The sequence below is a fragment of the Leucopleurus acutus genome (assembly GCF_964270905.1).
Source record: "Leucopleurus acutus genome assembly, chromosome: 11".
Classification (NCBI taxonomy): Eukaryota; Metazoa; Chordata; class Mammalia; order Artiodactyla; family Delphinidae; genus Leucopleurus; species Leucopleurus acutus.
In genome coordinates this window covers 30,744,289-30,764,257 of record NC_139152.1, presented here as the reverse complement: position 1 = coordinate 30,764,257, position 19,969 = coordinate 30,744,289, and positions in this window count along the sequence as shown.

Sequence of the window (19,969 nt, the reverse complement as noted above, 5' to 3'; positions counted from 1 at the left end):
GAGGAACAAGACAAGGTTGTTCACTCTCACCACTATTATTCAACATAGTTTTGGAAGTTCTAGCCACAGAAATCAGAGAAAAAAAGAAATAAAAGGAATCCGAATTGGAAAAGAAGAAGTAAAGCTGTCACTGTTTGCAGATGACATGATACTATACATAGAGAATCCTAAAGATGCTACCAGAACACTACGAGAGCTAATAAGTGAATTTGGTTATATAACAGGATACAAAATAAATGAACAGAAATCTCTTGCATTTCTATATACTAATAATGAAAAATCTGAAACACAAATTAAGGAAACACTCCCATTTACCACTGCAACAAAAAGAATAAAATACCTAGGAATAAACCTACCTAAGGAGACAAAAGACCTTTATGCAGAAAACGGTAAGACACTGAGGAAAGAAATTAAACATGATACAAACAGATGGAGAGATATACCATGTTCTTGGATTGGAAGAATCAACATTGTGAAAATGACAATACTACCCACAGCAATCTACAGATTCAATGCAATACCTATCCAACTACCAACGGCATTTTTCACAGAATTAGAACAAAAAATTTCACAATTTGTATGGAAACACAAAAGACCCTGAATACCAAAAGCAATCTTGAGAAAGAAAAACAGAGCTAGAGGAATTACGCTCCCAGGCCTCAGACGATATTACAAAGGTACAGTAACCAAGACAGTATGGTACTGGCACAAAGACAGAAATATACATCAATGGAACAGGATAGAAAGCCCAGAGAGAAACCCATGCACATATGGTCACCTTATTTTTCATAAAGGAGGCAAGAATATACAATGGAGAAAAGACAGCCTCTTCAATAATGGTGCTGGGAAAACTGGACAGCTACATTTAAAAGAATGAAATTAGAACACTCCCTAACACCATACACAAAAATAAGCTCAAAATGGATTAAAGACCTAAATGTAAGACCAGACACTATAAAACTCTTAGAGGAAAACATAGGCAGAATACTCTATGACATAAATCACAGCAAGATCCTTTTTGACCCACCTCCTAGAGAAATGGAAATAAACACAAAACTAAACAAATGGGACCTAATGAAACTTCAAAGCTTTTGCACAGCAAAGGAAACCATAAACAAGATGAAAAGACAATCCTGAGAATGGGAGAAAATATTTGCAAATGAAGAAACTGACAAAGGATTAATCTCAAAATATACAAGCAGCTCATGCAGCTCAACATCAAAAAAACAAACAAGCCAATCCCAAAATGGGCAGAAGCCCTAAACAGACATTTCTCCAAAGAAAATATACAGATTGACAACAAACCCATGAAAGGATGTTCAACATCACTAATCATTAGAGAAATGCAAATCAAAAGTGCAATGAGGTATCACCTCACACCGGTCAGAATGGCCATCATCAAAAAAATCTACAAACAATAAATGCTGGAGAGGGTGTGGAGAAAAGGGAACACTCTTGTACTGTTGGTGGGAATGTAAATTGATACAGTCACTATGGAGAACCGTATGTCGGGTCCTTAAAAAACTAAAAATAGAACTACCATACGACCCAGCAATCCCACTGCTGGGCATATACCCTGAGAAAATCATCATTCAAAAAGAGACATGTACCAGAATGTTCTTTGAAGCTCTATTTACAATAGCCAGGACATGGAAGCATCCTAAGTGTCCAGTGACAGATGAATGGATAATGAAGATGTGGCACATATATACAATGGAATATTACTCAGCTGTAAAGAGAAACGAAATTGAGTTATTCATAGTGAGGTGGATTGACCTAGAGTCTGTCATACAAAGTGAAGTAAGTCAGAAAGAGAAAAACAAATCCCATATGCTAACACATATATATGGAATCTAAAAAAAAAAGAAAGAAAGAAAGAGAAAATGGTTCTGAAGAACCTAGGGGCAGGACAGGAATAAATACGCAGACATAGTGAATGGACTTGAGGACATAGGAAGGGGGAAGGGTAAGCTGGGACAAAGAGAGAGTGGCATGGACATATATACACTACCAAATGTAAAATAGACAGCTAGTGGGAAGTAGCCACATAGCACAGAGAGATCAGCTCAGTGCTTGGTGACCACCTAGAGGGGTGGGATAGGGAGGGTGGGAGGGAGATGCAAGAGGGAGGAGATGTGGGGATATATGTATATGTATAGCTGTTTCACTTTGTTATAAAGCAGAAAGTAACACACCATTGTAAAGCAATTATACTCCAATAAAGATATTTTAAAATAATAATAAAAAATAAATAAATAAAATGTGAATGACTGTTTTACATGTGATTCATCACAAAATCATAAAAGTGCAATTCTCCATTGTATATGTTTACAAATATATTCATGATGCTGACTAAGGTCCTCATATGACTGTGGCTTTGGTCTTGAAACATGCAGAAATTTTTTCTTGAATTTCTATCAAACACAACTACCCAGCTGCCATTAACAAGTGATGTGCAAAGTCAGAGAGGGTCAACGCTTGTAGGTTTTGGGAAAATTTTCTCCATTCTGTGAAGTGTCGAAGTCATTTATTGAACACCCACTAAGTGTAAAACAGGGCAGGACACTAAAATACTGAAAAAATGGACAACATATACTTTAAGTCTTCAAAGAGGTGATATTGACCTTAAAATATGTGAGAAAATAACCAACAAAATGAAGAGTGCTATACTATCATTTTAGATAACAAATATGTGAGTTAAAATACATTTCTATGTGATCAAATATAAGCTGTTATTATTAAGGATTGACAACTATATTTGTATTGAGGAGAACTGTATTGAAGCAGCCTATGAACTTATTAATGGTTTACTGATTGATTGACTTATAGATCTTGGAAAGCAAAAATTTTCTTAAGGTCAAGTTGTAAAGGTAGGAAAGTAAAGACCATGTAGGATTTAAGATTGTGAAGAAGTTGAAAGACTTCCTAGGCAGATGAAATAGGGATATATTGGAATATAAGGAAAAGAACTTGCACTCCAGATAAGTGAATGCAGTTGGGTGAATGGATTATTTGCTGTATGAAAGAAGTGGGGAGAACTACTGGAAGTGGATTTTGGTGGATTAGAGTATGAGTATCTTGAATGCCAAGCTAGGGGATTGAGATTCCACCTGGCAGGCTGTTTTTGAAGGATGGCATGCCCAGGAAGCCAGGGCTGAGTAGTTCATTGCTAGTCATAGTCAGGGACTCAATCATTCAGCCTGGTTGTCTAATTTTTCTACTGCAGGAAATTCATATGAAGAAAGGTTGGGTGGAAGACTGTGATGGGCTGAAGACCACTTATCCTTACCCTTACTACTAAAATCACTAAAATGCTAAACCTTCAATGGAACAGCCTTCTGGCTTGACTAGGAACACTACTTCACAAATAAAGGATGAAACCAAAAGGTTTATCAAACTCAGACCTAGAAGTGGGGAGAATGGTGGGAAGGCTGCAAATAGTCAATCATTTAATACTGAATGGAGAATGAAGGACTCTAGAACTAACCTTTGGAGAAAAGAAAGAACAGAAAAGATAAGATTTGGAACACTCATTATTATTCCTGTTTTCATATAACAGGGTTTCTTGTCATCCAACTATTCGTTATCTACATCCTAATTTTAAGGTGTCTATAGATTCCAGCCCTTCTAAGTCAGCAAACTGCTCATCCTGTTTCAGAAAATTACTCACTGATGGATTCATAACATAAACATAATACCGTATAATAGAAATAAAATTCAAATCAACTTTAAAGTGAAATTCTGAATTTTAAAGATATAATATCATGAAGCCATTGTAAATAATACCAGAGATCTGCTGGGTTAAACATACAAAGCCACTGATAAATGAGGATGTGTAGTTAACAATTTAAAAACGAGATACAATAGAAGTAAAAGAAAAAACAATTGAGTATCAAATAATTAAGAGAAGGCCTTGGAAAACTGTTGAATTTTTACCAGAATTAGCCTGTTTGAGCTGCTAACATTGAACATGCAGTGAAGGACAGTTTACTGTCCCATAAACCAGTTTTGCTGAAATAATCACTCGAAACAGAATGTAATTCTTTTTTTTAACTGTAGCACTTGTGCTTAATTAAAATTTAACCTAAATTTTACTGGCTATAAGAGAAAATATACTGGATTCGTTTATATAATAACATATTTTGACATAAATTTCAAATGGAAATTATTTTCAAATGTATTTTCAATTACTCTTCAGTCACTATTTACAGATGATTTTAAGTATATCGATTTTTTTTTTCATGTACAAATCATCCTTGAAAAATAAGGATTCTTTTACTTGAGTAGGACTTATCTTAATCCAGAGATCAGATCTAGGTCCAATAGACAAAATTTTAAAACTTAAAATTTTCTAATAGTAAAAGGCACTTAAAAAGTTAAAACCTCCTAACAGACCAGCATTCCGACTATAGAACCAGCTGATTTATGGGTAGTGAGCATTTTGTTATCAAAATACTCATCCACAGCTGAGTGAGCCTATAGCATGGATACATGGTAGATTTCTGTACCAGAAATTGGATGAGCTTGTGTGTGGATCTCCTTCCAAATGCTAAGATTTCAAGGGCTTAACTGAGACCAGAACAGCATTTTCCAAAGTTGCTAGAAACAAAGAGTCCTTTAAAATGTTCCACTGACAAAGGGTTGTAGAGCCAAATAAAGTTTAAAAACACTTCAGACCAAACTCTACTTAACAGTGAAATTCACAGAGCACATTATAGCTCATTCCACATCTCAAAAGTCCTCCAGTCACGAAACATGTTTAAATTTACTGAACCCAGGATTTCTCAAGTTTATTTTACTACAAAATCCTTTTTCTTACTTTTTTTTCTTTTTTGTTGACTTCACATTCACTAATGTCCCATGGGAGCATAGGTGATATTCAAAATATTTAACAAACTTCAAGTGAAGGCACTAAACAATCAGAAGGCTGTCTGACTAATTAGACTGACCATAAAACTAGTGTTCTTTGGATCACTATTTAGAGGAAAAATCTGGTTTAAAACTGAGATCTTAATTGATAATCTAATGCCATCAATCTGCAAAGTTGCCTTAATTAGTAGGGTTTTTTTTTTCTTTTTTTTGGTTACAGTTGCTGGACTTAAAATGTAGCTGATATAATGTAAATCATTTCAAAAACGTCAAATGTATGATGTCACATGTTCTCTAGCATCAAATCCATTTCACTAAGTCTAAAATAATCTCTTTCAAGAGACGCAATATTTTTTTAACCCTGGAAGGTTCGGTTCTAACCTTAAAATAACTTAAAGACACTTTTCAAAACTAAACTAAAAATTGAAAAAAATAAATAAGAAGTAGAAAAAGGCAAGAGCTAAAGTAAGAGACATTTTCACTGGCCATTAAAAAAATGCTCTTCTTAAATCTGATTTTTAAAAATTAATAAAAAAGACTGGCAATTAACTTATTTTCCCTGGTGACTACTGCCTGTTTGGGGTAATACAAACATTTACCTAGATAACTGTGATTTAGAAGGAGTAAGAATTATATTTTTGGTCTCTGTCCCAGTTTCTGCCACAGTTTCTAAAACCCTTGGGATTTCCTAGGTGATGAGATGATAATGGTGTCTTTTGTTACGTTAACAAGGTGATCTTTGGAAAGCACCTAAGGATGGGAGCGGGCAGCCTGTGGAGCCAACCTTGTGATTAGAGGTTGGAACTTTCAGTCCCACCCCCTTGACCTCAGGGCAGGGAAGAGCCACTCAAGATTGAGCTCAATCGCCCATGGTCAATGAGTCATTCAGTCACGCCTGTGTACTGAAGCCTCCATAAACCCCCAACGACAGGGTTCAGGGAGCTTCCCAGTTGGTGAGCACATGGAGATTTGGGGAGAGTGGGCTTCCATGCTTTCTCCCCATACCTCGTCCTATACATGTTTTCTATCTGGCTGTTGCTGAGTTTTATCATTTTATAATACACCGGTTAATCTAGTTAATAGAATATTTCTGTGAGTTCTATGAGTCACTTGAGCAAATTAATTAAAGCTAAGAAGGGGGTCGTTGGAACCTCTGATCTGTGGTACAAGGGTCAGAAGCACAGGTGACAACATATACTCGGTGACTGGCACCTGAAGTGTGTGTGTGCATTCCTGCTGGACTGAGCCCTTAACATGTGAGATCTGATGCTATCTACAGGTAGATAGTGCCAGAATTGAGTTGAATTATAGGACACCCAGCCGTTTGAGCACTGCTACGCTCTCTCATTGGAAATGGGGTGCTCAGGACCACTTAATGCTTTCCAGGCTCTGGCTTCTGTGAACTCATGACAACAGTAACCTCTGAAACATACACGTGTACCTTTGCCACAAAAAACTTCTGACAGACACAAAAGAAATTAATAAAAGTTGCTAAGAAAGGGGGTAAGGGACCTAACGTTGGTTGGATGAGGGGGAAAAATATTCCAGAAGGAATTACTACTACTATTTATCTTTTGATAGTATGTGATTTTTAAATATGTGATCTCATTAGATTTTCCAAATACAAATAAACAAGATAATTATCATTTCTTTAAAAAAAGGCTGAAGAAAATGTAGTTTTATATACTTCAGAAAAAAGAAAATTGAGGGAGGATTTGATTATAGTGTTCAGTAGGCCAAGAAATGTGAATAAAGAAAGAATTACTATAAAGGGGCCAGAAAAATGATTTAGGAGACAAGACTTTAGGAGACACTTTCTGATAAGCATAGCAGTAACTCTTCCCATTTCCTTTGTTTTTGGCCACGAATGGTTAAAGGCTCCTGTGAGAGGGCTACAAGGGGACTAGTGTCCACATCAAGTGGATAGCTTAGATCCTGATACCAACTACTGGAAATTATCCAGGGCCCAGGAAAGAAGTACTGGTAAGCTGCAGTTGCCAGCACGGTGCTTGGTAGATGTAAATATTTGTGGGTCTGCTAAATTAACGGTAAGACTATAATTCATAATATCTTGCACACAAACTAGATTGGTAAGTTTTCAGTGGATGACTTTATTACCATTCAGAACTCAGTTAGATGGAACAGTATTCCTCAATGATTGAGAAATCAATCTTCATGTATCACCATCTGCAAACATTGCTCTCTGTTACAGATTACCTGCCTTTAGCTATGGATGAGACAGTGAGATGCATTTCATTCTCCTCTTCCTGGACACACAGAACAATGACCTTTTCTAACCTCCCTTGGAGCCAGGCAGAGGTCAAGTTTTTGCATTCTTGTTGAAAGGGTATGGGTCTACCACTTTCAGGCCTGGCCAGGAGATACTATGCATGATTGCCCATGTTCCCTTCTGCTGTAGTTTAGGTAGTCATGCATTTAAGACAACACCTCAAGGTGGAGGGGGCATGGGTTCCTGATTCACTACTTGAAAGCAATCTGCTAAGAATGAACCACCTAATTCACACTGGTCTCTGACAAGAGAAATAAACATTTATTAAGTTAAGACACTTGGCTTTCAGGAGTGTTTGTTAGACTACCTAGCATCAATTACCTTGAGTAATTCATTGCTAAACTGGTACACTGGTAATAACCACGGACTAGTGATGAGTCTACTTAATTCCAATCCTCTCCATTTCTCATTGCTGATTTACTCTATACTCACCAGAAATTATTTTTCATAGGACTTCTTGATGACCATGTCAGTCTAGAATTACCCATAGTACCTCTATGTCTATCTCTTCCTCCAATTCAACTTCCCAATAGGGGACCTGGCATTACCCCTCTGTGTAGATACAACCATGGAGGATCAGGTCCTAATGAGATCGTATCTAGAAGGGCCCTGTTCTGCAAGGTTTATGGTTTATTTTGCTATACCTTGGTTTCATATGTTGGTTTAAAATAAAAAGTGACATGATTTTTGAAGGTTGAAGCTGAGTGGCTGAACCAAATTTCTATAATCAAGTTAACATATATTTTCCCCCTGAATCTGTACTAGGTCATTTCTTAAAAATTATTTTTTCTATCCTATGAATCTATATGTTTACATAAGCATTAGCTATTATTCCCAACATCTATGTTATGGATGGAAAATAGGATGCTTCTCGTGTCCCAACTCAAATCAAACAGTAAAGCATTGTTTACATTATACAAGGTTTACATTGCACAGGACTGTTTATATTCTATAAGCATCCTGAGGTCATGTCTAGACCCAATGGGAAAAAATGTCATAATAGATTAGTAAGGACTGTAATGAAGATGGAAGGGGAAAGTGGTGGCATATGTGCTAGGCATTTATTTCCCCAACTGAGGTCATTTCCTTGTCATGTACAGTAAAAGATCACAATGTTACTGTAGTTGCTCATGTGCTGCAATCCACTGCCCACCCACCCACCCACCTAACATTTCTGAGGACTTAATCTGTGCCAAGGACTCTACTCTCTGCCTGAAAGGCAAGTGAAAAATACAACCCAGGTCTTTCCTGAAGGAGCACATAAAGGAAGACTGATCTCTGAATAGTAAGTGACACAAGATAATGGCTGAATGGGTGGTTTCTTTTATCGTGCACTTGCAGGATAGAAAGCTGAGAGAAAAATAGCTCCAGAGAGTTGGACAGTTATATTATCATTGATTTTCGAGTGACCACCAATTAAAGGGCATGTTTAGCAGCTAGAAATGAGGACCTCATTAGATGACTACAAGAGCCAGACACTTTCAAAACGTTCCCCTAAAACTCTCAGTTCCATTTTCATTTCATGAAGAGACAGCTTGGGAAGTCGGAGGTCACGCTCTTGTATGTCCACAACAGGGATGATTTAAGGCACCGGTAAGCTCCTGCTGAGCTGCCACCTAAGGTCATATGACTGTGAATCATGGCCAGATATAATGACTTGGGCAACATTCTTTCCTGCAAATATGTACAAGATGGATGATGAATAGTATTGAAGTATAATATATGGTGCCGATCATGAATTTAAATTCCCTCAGAAATGGAGGAGAAACAATTAGCAAAGGGCATTCTTGACTTCGTTGAGCAGCAATGCCCTTCTGACTCCTGAGACACTCATTTTCAGCAGTCAGGCCACAAGATGTGTCTTCAATTTCTGCAAAATCTAGTTCTAGCTAGATTTTGGGAAGTAATGGGAACATGATCTTAATGGATGTCTCATGTTTCTCATGCAGTGTGGCTGTGGAAGTTTAGGGGATGGAGTCAATAAAAAAGACAGGTCCTTTTTTACAGCATTCTTTGTATCTGTTCAACCTTGTCACTACCATAGTGTCCTACTAAAAGGACGTTTCAGGGATTGTGTGAGGCCTGGTACAGTGTGTTTTTATAGTGAGAGTGGGTCAGCGGATGGAGAATCACATGAGAGAAAACAAGAGGATGAGGTGCTTATTCCTGGCTCCGGCTTCACCTCAGAGAATGACCTTGGCAGAAGCACTTAACCTCACTTTGAATCTTTGAACCTCAGTTTTCTCATCTGTGAAATGAGGAAAGAACATCTGCCCCTTTGCTCCCTCTCAGGATTGTTGGAGGATTAAACAGATCAGGGCTATAACCTGAACTACGGTGAACCCATGAGGAAAAAAATTAGACATCACTTAACTATATAATATTCTTTTTAATCATTACTAATTTCCAAAGGTGAAGAAAACCTTGTTAAAAAAAAATATGTAAGCTGATTGTTTTTCTGGAAACAAAATAAAGGCTCAACTAGCAACCCTGCATTAAAAAAGAGAACCTGAAATTCACATTCCAAATCTACTTCGAGACAGAAAGACCCCCAAATTCCTTCCAGTTTCCTAAGATTTTTCCACTATAATTTTTTTTCATTATTGTCTTCTTCATAAAATGTTCGTTATATTTTGGGGTTTTGCTATTGCATAGTTTAGCATATATAAGGAAATCGTCTTTCCAATTCACAAATAAAAAAGGGAGTACAGGAGAGAAGAAGGAAGAGAGGGAAGGAGGAAGGAATAAACAGAGAACAAACCCACGTGGCTAAAAGAAACTGACCTGAGAAGACAAAACAATTCATAATTTAAAATACTATATAATACAAATGAAGTTCAAGATGTGTTTGCCCAGAAGAGGACTGACTTGAAGTAAACTGATATGATTTTCTGGATGACACCCTGTATTTCCCTGCTTTAGTGAAACAGCCAGTCATAGAAGAGCTCTATCTACAGGGAAATTATGAAAGAAACAATCTTCATTTCTCCGTGATTCTTTAAAACCAAATTGGACTTTATTCCTTCTTATTTCTCTCTCAAACTCCACTCCTCGACATAGAAAATAGCATTCTGGAATGACTTAGAATTAGAGATCAGTCAATATTTCATGATTTTAAGGTTCTTCATTAGGAACAATGTGAATTCGGGCCCAATAATCCTAATCCTAGCTTTTTCTTTAGTTCTATAGTTCTATTAGGCCATGTTGTTAGAGCACTGTTTACACTTATTGCCAATAGTCTCTGGATTGGAGGTCAAACTGTTACTTACCTTCTTCAGCATACCCTTCAATGATTAAATGCCCCCAAGGACTTTTAAGAATCATTTTCATCTTGTAAATATGTTTTAATTGACATCTTAACTTTATAGTTGCTTCCCCTGTGAGGGAAAGAGACTAGGGCGATGGAGCGTTTTTGCTTCTTACTTTGTATTTTTTCAAGGACTTATTACTTTTTAAATTAAAATCAAGGAACCAGCACAAGAATGCTAGTAAGGTATAAGTGAGATGTAATGCTTGGTGTGCATAAGGGTTCAATAGTCCACTGTGAGAGTGCAGCCTTTTGAACAACCTCAGCGATAAGCGGGAACCACTTGTCCAAGACTATTTTATTTAAGATGCAATACTCATTTCTATCCCCTTCAATACATTTTAAGTACTCCAAGCTAGAATAATGGGGCTAGAAGTGCAAGAAGAATATTATACCAAACAGGGGCAATATAAAAAACATTACAATCAAATTTTCCTTATTAAAAATATAAGTCAAAAACCTAAATACAATATTATTCCACAGAGTTTTAAGGTATATTAAAAACACTGTGATAGGATGTTTCAAAAATTATGGTACAATCCCCTTCTGACACCCTCATTCCTGAGTCACCACTTCAGCAGGACTGGGCTTTGGCATACTCAACCCACATGATGAGACAATAGCAAAAGAGCTTGATGGCTCAGTTGCCGAGGACTAGCCCACTAGGTTCTGAAGACAAGTAGACCAGGTGCTCCCACTGTCCAAGCCAACCACCGAACCTGTGAGCGAGGCTGTCTCAGACAAGCTCTCACTCAGCTGATCCATCAGTTGACTAAAACTGCATGAAGGAGCCCAGATAAAACCAAAAGTAAAACACTACCCAGATGAATCCAGTCCCAAATTGCCAAGTAATTGCTATTTTAAGCCACTAAGTTTTTTGTTGTTGTTGTTTTGTTTTTTATATCTTTATTGGAGTATAATTTCTTTACAATGGTGTGTTAGTTTCTGCTTTATAACAAAGTGAATCAGTTATACATATACATATGTTCCCACATCTCTTCCCTCTTGTGTCTCCCTCCCTCCCACCCTCCCTATCCCACCCCTCTAGGTGGTCACAAAGCACCAAGCTGATCTCCCTAAGCCACTAAGTTTTGAGATGGTTTGTAATACAGCAAAAGCTAATCTATACTATAATACGATTTGGTCAAGTGGGTTTATCCTTGAGAATGCAAGGTTGGTTCAGTATCAGCCAGTCAAATCATGTGATTCACTGTATTAGTTAAATAAAAGGAGAAAATCATATCATCATTCTTTTTAGATAGAAGAGATAAAAAGCATCCCATGAGGTTCAAAATCTATTGGGTAGGGTAAATTTTATAAAACTAGATCCAAATAATAACTATCTTTCTTTGATAAAGGCTATATACCAAAAATACATGGTACATGTATACACTAACAAAAATTATTATACTACTAATTTTTTTTAAAAATTAGCATTTCCTTTAAGGAGAGAATTGAGATAAAGATTTCTAACATTACTGGTCTATTGGAACTGACCTTTTTGGAGCTGTGTATTGAGAGAAATAGAAAGAGAGAGAAGGTTTAGAAGAATATAGATAAAAATGTCATATTTATAGATTGTTTTGATTATGTATTTCATTGGAAACACAGGAAAAATCAATAAGCTATTAAATCTAAGAAAAGAGCTCAACATAGGGGCTGGAAAAAAATTAATACACCAAAATCAATTGTGTTCCTCCATAGCATCAATATCTAGATACAATACAAGATGAATTTACCATAGTAACAAAACCTATAGAGAGTATGGGGTTTCACCTAATAACTTATGCAGAAAATCTTCATAATGAAAACTTTATTAGAGGACACATGAGTAAAAGAAATTTATATCACAGGTATGGATGAGATGACTTACTATAATAATATAAATGTCCTTATATTAATCTATAAAATTAAATGCAACTGTAATAAAAGGCCAAGCTCTTTTTTTTTTTTTTGAGGGACAGCATAAAAAAGTGATTCTAAAATGTATCTGGGGGACTTCCCTGGTGGCGCAGTGGTTGAGAATCCGCCTGCCAATGGAGGGAACACGGGTTCAATCCCTGGTCCAGGAAGATCCCACATGCCACGGAGCAACTAAGCTGGTGCGCCACAACTGCTGAGCCTGCACTCTAGAGCCCACGAGCCGCAACTACTGAAGCCCACGAGCCTGGAGCCTGTGCTCCACAACAAAGGAAGCCACTGCAATGAGAAGCCTGTGCACCACAACAAAGAGTAGCCTCCTGCCCCACCCCTCGCTGCAAACAGACAAAGCTCACACGCAGCAATGAAGACCCAATGCAGCCAAAAAAAAAAAAAAAAAAAAAAAGAGCACATTGCTCTATCTCCTATAAAAAAATTAAAATAAAATAAAGTAAAATAAAATGTACCTGGAAGAATAAAGTTCTCCATACAGCTAAGGTAGTTTTGAAAAATAAGCTCAAAATGGAGAATGTGCCCTATACATTAAGATATATTGGGAAGTCATGATAGATAAGAACTGTGTGATGCCCTTGGAAGAAACAGCAAACAAGAAAACAAATCAAACAGGTGGCCTAGAAATAGAGCTGTATACAGATAGAAAGTTGGCACATGAAAGAGATGGAATCATAGTCCAATGGAGGAAGTTGAATTACAGCTTTTGGGGAAACAGTCTCATTTTCAAAAGAGATATGAGACTGGATCTTAACCTAGTGATATCACTTATGTTGTACCCAGTCCTATATAGCACACCTAATCTTCACCAAAAAATCCACAAGGCATAAACTATTATCCTCATTTTACAGGTGGAAAAACTGAGGTATGAGAGATAAAATGACTAGCCTAAGAAGCACATGGTGGAGCTGGAACTTAAACCCCACAGAAATCATTCTATTAACCATTATGTTATATAATTCCACCTAATGTACAAAACTAAAATACAATAGTTTTCATATTTAAATGTGAAAAATAAAATCTAGAGAGAGTAAAAGAAATTGCAAGGGAATATATTTGTGATTTCAGGGTAAGAGATGAAATAGATCTTTGAAAAATAAAGACGCATACATTGTATGAAGCAAAGGTGATGAATTTAATTATATTAAAATTATAAATTTATTAATATAAAAATTCTGATTTAAAAAAATGGGCAGAAGAGCTGAATAGACATTTTTCCAAAGAAAACATACAGATGGCCAACAGGCATATGAAAAGATGCTCAACTTCACTAGCCATCAGGGAAATGCAAATCAAAACAACGAGAGATCACCTCACACATGTCAGAATGGCTATGATAAAAAAGAACAAAACTAACAAGCCTTGGCGAGGATGTGGAGAAAAGGGAACCCTGGTACACTGCTGGTGGGGATGTTAACTGATGTAGCCACTAGAGGGGTGGGATAGGGGGGGTGCAAGGGAGACACAAGAGGAAGAAGATATGGGGACATATGTATATGTATAGCTGACTCACTTTGTTATAAAGCAGAAACTAACACACCATTGTAAAGCAACTATACTCCAATAAAGATGTTAATAAAAACAAAAACAGGGGCTTCCACGGTGGCGCAGTGGTTGAGAGTCCGCCTGCCGATGCAGGGGACACGGGTTCGTGCCCCGCTCCGGGAGAATCCCACATACCGCGGAGCGGCTGGGCCCGTGAGCCATGGCCGCTGGGCCTGCGCGCCCGGAGCCTGTGCTCCGCAGCGGGAGGGGCCCCAACAGTGAGAGGCCCGCGTACCACAAAAAAAAAAAACACAAAGAAACAAAAACAGAACCACCATATAATCCAGTAATTCCACTCCTGGGTACATATCTGAAGAATACAAAAACACTGATTTGAAAAGATGCATGCACCCACATCCAGTGTTTTTAACAGCATTGTTTACAATAGCCAAGATATGGAAGCAACCTAAGTGTCCATCAACAGATGAATGAACAAAGAATACGTGCCATATATACACAATGGAACACTGCTCAGCCATAAAAAATGATTAAATTGTGCCATTTGCAACAACATAGATGGACCTGGAGGGTATTATGCTTAGTGAAATAAGTCAGACAAAGACAAATACTGTAATGATATCACTTATAAGTAGAATCTAAAAAATAAGACAAATGAATGAATACAACAAAACAGAAACAGATTCACAGATATAGAAAACAATCTAGTGGTTACCAGTGGGAAGAGGGAAGCAAGAGGGGCAAGATACAGACTGGGAATTAGGAAGTGCAGACAACTATGTATAAAATAAACGAGATACAAGGATATATTGTAGGGCATGGGGAATATAGCCAATATTTTATAATAACTTTCAATGGAGCATAATCTATAAAAATATTGAATCACCATGTTGTACACCTGAAATTAACATAATATTGTAAATCAATTATACTTTAATAAAAAATTAGAATTTTATGTACAATAAAGGATACCAAAGTCAGACTGAAAAACAGTTGATGGGTAGAGGACATATACATTATCTAAAACCCAATAAAGGACTCAACATCTGAATACAAAAACTTCTACATCTCTAAAGACACAGAATACTCAATAGAAAAATGAGTGAAGGTCATGATAGGCAATTCATAGAATGGAAAACATGAATAGCAAGAAAGTATATGAAGACCTAACTTTTCTACAATCAGAGCAATGCAGAATTAAAACACCTTACTTGCTATGAATCCACACATGCCAAATTTCCAGAAGTTAAAATGCAAATTATGCTGTGGAGCAACTACGCCTGCGCACCACAACTACTGAGCCTGCGCTCTAGAGCCTGGGAGCCACAACTACTGAGCCCGCGTGCCTAGAGCCTGTGCTCCGCAACAAGAGAAGCCACTGCAATGAGAAGCCTGCGCACCGCAACGAAGAGTAGACCCCTCTCGCTGCAACTAGAGAGAGCCTGAGTGTAGCAACGAAGACCCAATGCAGCCAAAAATAAATTAATTAATTAATTTTTTAAAATGCAGGTTAACAGCGTGTGGTGACAAAGGATATGGCAAGAGAGAAATTCCAAGTATTGCTGGTGAGGGGAAAATGGTACAGCTATTCTGGGGAGGAATCTGTGAAATAAGGCATATATATGACTTCTACCTCAGCCATTCCACGGCTGCACTGTTACTCTGCACTGCTACTCAAGGGGACATGTGGAAAGAGTGTATTAATGCTTTATAGTCGACATAAAGTGTTGAAAATAGCCTAAGTATGTATCACCAGGGTAATGGATAAGCAAAACATGGTATTAGCATATGGTGGAATATTAGACAGTGGCCAGAAGCAATCATTTCTATGGAGCAACACAGACAAATTTTAAAACAATAATTTTGTGTAGGAAAAATAAAAGAATAGGATGTGATTTTTAGTCGATACTACTTTTGCAAAAATTAGAAAATACAAAACAATTCGGTATTTCAAATATATACACGTTTAAAATAACTATGAAAGGTGAGTTGGGAAATTACATATTAAATGGCCCAAATGGTGCTATATAGGGGAAAATAAAGGAAATAAATCTGGCAGAGGAACGTCGGGGCCAAAACCAATCTTAAAAGTATTAGAAAATAGAGTGACCGTACACACTGATGATAAGAGTAACGTGAACTGAGGCATATGGTCCCTTTTGAGTAAATGCCTTAAATACAAACTAAAAAAATAATGTCATGAGATTTACAAGCACTATAAAAATATTTAGCATTATTGCAGTAGATAGTAGAAATATATAACCTTTCAACTTAAATAAAAACAAGACTGATGAAATATCATCTTTGTTCCCATGTCATCCATGCTAAGGAAGAAATAATAAATCAGCTTTTAAGATAGAATTTTTTACAATGAGATAAAAAAACAAACAAAAAGAAACCCTAACTGTTTATCCCATGAAGGGAGAAAAAAACAATTTGAAAAGTCAGAGTAGAACTCTCTGAGGATACTATTTAACATCAATTTTTTTAAAACAGAATTTTAAGAAGCTGGTTTTGAATTGTTTATAGAGTTTCTAATTAGCATGCTGAGGAAATACAGGGTCCATCTTAATCCAGAAGCAAGTAAAAAGTTCTGACTCTTAAAATTCTAGGCTCTAGAGTAGGTGCGTGCTGGTGTGCTGGTGTGTATGTGTGTGTGTGTGTACATTTGCTGTGTGTTTTCAATAAACTCAAGAGTACATAAGGGTGTATGTTATTACATTGTAACAATTCTTGAGCAAGTCTAACTGAAGGTCAGTAGCAAACAAGTAGATGCCGCTTGGGTGGCCCCCCAAACTCTCAGGTAATGCGCAGATCTGGCTTGGCAATCATGTTCTGCTTTTAGATATAATGCATTTTTATGTTCTTGTTAGCATTGAAAGACTAACTTGAATATTTTGCAACTGATGAAATGGACAACAGAGCAGTAACCTAGAGTTTACAAGTATTTGGGGCAGTAAAACTTTAGTTCTAGATTTAACTTGGATTTTAGTCCTAATTTAACTTGGACTTTCTACAACGCATTTTTTTTCTATAAACTGGAGGTATATACCACCATAATCCTAAAAAACCTGTGACTTTGGGCTTCAGGGGTCTAAGCCTTCTCTCTAAGTGACTGAAAGGTACAACTGGATATTAGACCTGTCCAAAAATTGTCCTTTTCTGTCCTCATATACAAGGGTTCAGCTTGATTTTTGGATAGCTGTCATTAAAAAAAAAAAAAATGTGCAAAGAGCTAATGCCTTTTGCTACAAGACAAAACAATTTCTCCTGGACATGCAGTAATAGGAGGCAATGCCATGTGTTGGAAGCATGCACATATTTTATGATAGATATTAATCTGGAGGTTAACAGCTAGGTGCTCTGGTTGAAGTAGTTTATTTCAAACATACATATAATGTTAACCCACTTTGTAACAAAGCCTTCAACATTTCATATGCAAATTCGTTTTTCTTTCTAGTTTAAGCCCAAGGAAATCCCTATAAGTCTTGTCTCCAAAGAGAAAATATAAAGAATTCGTAAGATTAAAGAGTTCTTATCAATTGTATAAAAAACTAGAAATGTACTAACTAGACAAAAATGTAGACGTCTAAGAGAACGTCCAACAAATAGAAAAGTAGAGGACTGCACTGAGATTGCAATCCTGAGAAAAATACATTATTTCTAAATGAAAAAGTAAAAGGAGATAGTATAGTTAAAGCCAGAAGAAAAATTTTAAACCTACAAAAATACGAGTCAATACAAAGCTAAAAACCCATTAATTTTACTATATACCCAAAAGATTCACAAAAGATCTCATGAATATCACAAATTAAAATAAAACAAAAGCCAGAAATATTGTTTTCCCCAAACTGTACTACCACCTGCTTATTGCTTCAGTGGTAAGAAGAAAAATTATCTTCAAATAGTTAAATTGTATACCTACTTATATTTTAACTCTTAGGTGGATCTTGTTATATAATATATATGATCTCTGAAGAAAACTTGTTGATTGTTTATTTTGGCATCTGTTAGGAAATTCCTATTTAATTAGATAAATCTCCTTAGATAACTCTTAAATAAAAATAGATGCAAATATAGTATGTTTCATATCATTCATTTTAGACCTCCAGGAGTTGGAAAAGCTCAACCTGGAGAAGAAACTAGTTTTATTGAGGGAAGAAACTACTTTCCAGTTTAGAAGAAGAGGGATTATCCCATTTCTGTAGAGGAAGCAATCAGGAAGATACAAAAAGAATGATCCTTGCCTAGCGCTAAGGCCAGAACTACTGTGAATATTGTACCAGATCTTGTAAAAACAGCCACTGTGCTGGCACTCACAGGCCCGGGTCATGGTGTGTTCAACAATAAAACTTTGTTCCAAAGGATGGAACTCCTTTGGGCCAAAAAGCTTTCACCTGCATTATTCCATTAACCTCACTGTTTTGTTATGGGAAATGTGTTTATTTTTTGAAATGACATTGAAATATATCCTTAAAAGAACACTTTAGGTCTCAACAAGATTCTCTTCTCTTTCAGCCAACACATTACCTTTTAGAAATCAACAGTCTACTTCTTTCTTTAAATCATCACATTTCAAAGCTGTAGCAGCTAATAAATGTTAATATAATTTTTCCAAAACTGCAATCTCCCTAAATTTCTATGCTGTCTTCTTTATCCTGTCTTTTCAAGGTAAAGGTATCTTTCCAGTTTTCTTAGCATTATCAGGATTATGGATTTTGTTCATTGTTAAAGTTCGTTATTTATGGACGTAAGTTAATGTAAATGCAAAAATATCTTGTATTATTCACAAGCTGGCTGACTTAAATCACTCGCTCTTAAAGCAACTTTACTGCTCTCCAATCTGTTCAAATGCACAGAAATATAAATTCAGGATGATGTGGCTTTTCTGCGATGCTTTCTTTTCAGGCTGCAGTCTACATGACAGCGTTATATTTTATCCTTGCTGCTGTTGTTGTTCAATCTATAAAATCTCTCTTGAAGACCCCCAAAACAGCTTGTAATTTACTTTTACTTTTGGTGATCCACTGTTTTCAAATTGCCATCTCTGACCATATCCCTCTTCCAGGGGAATTTATGCAGACTCTTTTTTTTTCTTCTACATACTGATTTACGCTAACCTGAGCAATTTACCACTTCTACATCCATGTGGTAGCTCAAATAAAATGAGTTCCTGTGTTAATCCCACAGTAAACCTCGGTAATTCTCACATCACAGGAGTTGTAAACGTTTGTTAACAGAAAAAGAATGTTTTTCCCAAAATAGCTACATAACTCTTAAGACTACTCAAATTCCTAAATAATCCTTTTTACAAGACTCCCACCAACTTTATTTTGATACATTAAACATGTGAAGCCTATTTTAAAAGGTATGTAACAGTGACTTCATCAAAACAGCTTCCTAGTTTTTCTCATAATGTCTTTTTTCTAAAGTTTGCAAACTGTTTTTAAGCCAACTTGAATAGTGATGAATGTGAGCCGCTATCAAAACGCTTAAGAAGCATTCTGCCAGACAAGATGGGCAAAAATGTTCTAGATCTGCTCAATCTGACCTTAGAGGTCATGCAACTTGAAAAAATGAAATATCTATTTCCAACACTCATTGAGCCCTTCATTTTAAAAATAACTTCAGGGCTATTTCCACACTCTACATTTAATAATACAATTTTTTTAAAAAGGATGTTAGGCTCGGTGAAATCAGAAACTGATCTGCCACTTAAAGCTGGTGAGTCTATTCTTAATGGGCCTCTGGTAGATTTGGGATACTGACGATAGCAGTTTCATTTAAGAACTTCGCTGAAAAGAATGACATCCGAAAAGGACTGCTGGGGAAGACAGGGAAGAGAAGACCGGAGTCTCCTGAGAAGACAAAGAGAAACGATTTAAATAAAGTCGCTAAGGAGGAAGGAGGTGGTGAGACGCGTAGACAGAAGAGCGAGAAAGAAGATTTAACGAAGAAGTGAAATGGAGCGCAGAGGAAGGCAGAAGCTAATGAGGAAACAGATGGGAAAAGGTAGTGTTTTCAAACGGGCATGCACCAGGAAGGGACGAGTTACCGCCTGGAGTAGC